Source organism: Notamacropus eugenii, chromosome Y, assembly GCF_028372415.1.
Source record: "Notamacropus eugenii isolate mMacEug1 chromosome Y, mMacEug1.pri_v2, whole genome shotgun sequence".
NCBI lineage: Eukaryota > Metazoa > Chordata > Mammalia > Diprotodontia > Macropodidae > Notamacropus > Notamacropus eugenii.
The window spans coordinates 9,613,918-9,616,239 of record NC_092880.1 but is presented as its reverse complement, the minus strand read 5'-3'; the positions used below and the strand labels follow the sequence as shown (position 1 = coordinate 9,616,239).

Here is a 2,322-nt window from a genome sequence, read left to right as displayed (position 1 = left end):
GGAATATAGAATATTATAGTTATAGAATATAGAATATAGATGTTAACCACGGAACGTTAGGTAGACACTTTGAGTTTTTAAATTACACACACACACACACACACACACACACACACACACACACACACGAATGGTAAAATAAAGTACCAATATCAAATGGATTTATTAACTCATAATTCTATGCAATGATGCTGGTTTCAACCCATACATGTTTATCAAATTATGTGTGTGTGTGTGTGTGTGTGTGTGTGACTGCCCCGAGGGCATTGGAACTCTGTCTCTCTCTGTCTCTGTCTCTCTGTCTCTCTCTGTCTCTGTCTCTGTCTCTCTGTCTCTCTGTCTCTCTCTCTCTCTCTCTCTCTCTCTCTCTCTCTCTCTCTCTCTCTCTCTCTCTCACACACACACACACACACACACACACACACACACATCCCATGAGCAATAATTATAAAAGAGTATAGGAGTACTTTCGACATAAAGCTCTTCTAAGACTTTGAAAATAGGAGTAATCGAAGCTTAACTATAGAGATTTAAGCAGTGATTCTTTTATAGAGACCTTCCAAATTCCACTTAATTAATCCTTCTTTATGCTTTTCTTATATTAACTAGTTCTCACTTGTGTCCTTCTTACTTGAGTCCTAAAGATGAGAAACAATGTGACAGAATTCATTCTGCTTGGACTGACTCAGGACCTAGAGAAGCAGAAAATGATATTTGCCATTTTCTTGGTGTTATACACTGCCACTGTGGTGAGGAATCTATTAATTTTTGTGACAATCAAGATCAGTCACACACTTGTTTCGCCTATGTACTTTTTCTTTACCTACTTTTTTATCGCAGATTCTTGTTTCTCTATCACCACGGCTCCCAAAATGATTGTGGACAACCTCTCTCACAACAATACTATTTCCTTTGATAAGTGCCTGACCCAGCTATTTACTATGCATTTCTTTGACTGCAGGAAAATATTTGTCCTCATTTTAATGGTCTATGACCACTTTGTGGCCGTCTGTAAGCCTCTACACTACTCATTCTTCATGAACTGCAAGGTATGTGGGATATTGATTCTTTTGGCATGGATAGGGTCATTTCTGCATTCTATTGCCCAGATAATCCTTATGTTGAATGTGCCCTTCTGTGCTCCCAATGTGACTGACCACTATTTCTGTGAATTGCAACCTTTGTTGAGACTGGGATGCATGGACACATACGTATTAAACCTTTCAGTAGTCTCCAATAGTGGAACCATATGCTCAGTAAGCTTTTATTTACTGATGATATCCTCCACACTTATACTGCAATCCCTGAGAAATCGTAGTGCAGAGGTGAAGTGCAAACCCCTCTCCACCTGCAGATTGTTGTCATCACATTCTTTGGTCCCTGCATATTCATGCACACTCGACCCCCCAACCACCTTTCCTCTTGTTAAGTTGGTGTCCGTATTTTATACCATTATAACTCCTTTCCTCAATCCTTTCATCTATACTCTATGGAATGCAACAATAAGAATGCCATGAAGAAGCTATGGAGCACTCGAGTGACTTCAGGTGACAGATAGCGTGCTCACCAAATTATTTTTCTGGTTTTTCAAGGATGTTTGGTCCAAACTGGAAGAACTGAAATTGATATACGGTAATAGTTGTGACAGTATCCAGGAGTTCTTAACGTGGAATCCATGGATTTTAACAATATTTTGAAAATGATTTTTGAATAGAAATTTCATTTCCCTTGAAATTCAACGTTTTGTGCCTTTGAAAATGTTGCTCATTTTAACATGTAAAATTTGAAAATGTCATTTGCTTTGGTTTTATCATTATTTTCAGTAGTAAAAAAAATTCAAATTCTAAAAAAAAGTTAAAAGTTAAATAAATAAATAAATAATAACAAAAAGAAAAAAGTAAAACTCTATTGTGGAGGAGAAAGGAGAAGGGGGAACTAAAATCATCAACAAGAGGGAAGAGGATGGAGGTAAAGACGCAGAAAGTAATCATAATTGTGAATGTGAATGGGATGAACTCTCCTATAAAATGGACACAGCAGAATGGATTAAAAACCATAATCCAACAATATGTTGCTTGCAAAAAACACTTTTAAAATGGGGGAGCATACACAGAGGGTAAAGGTAAAAGATTGGGTCAGAGCATATTTTGTTTCAGTTGATGCAAAAAAAAAGTAGAGGTAGCAATCTTAATCTAAGACAAAGTAAAAGCAGAAATAGATCTAATCAAAAGAGATGAGGAAGGAAACTATGTCCTGCTAAAGGAACCATAGACAACGAAGCAATTTCATTACTAAACACATATGCTCCATGAAATGTAGCAT

General features: G+C 36.9%; 1 pseudogene; it reads left to right on the top strand.

The window, feature by feature from the left end:
• The first annotated feature begins 644 nt into the window (after window positions 1-644).
• Window positions 645-1,558, top strand: LOC140516567 (olfactory receptor 4C11-like; annotated as a pseudogene).
• The last annotated feature ends 764 nt before the right edge of the window (window positions 1,559-2,322 follow it).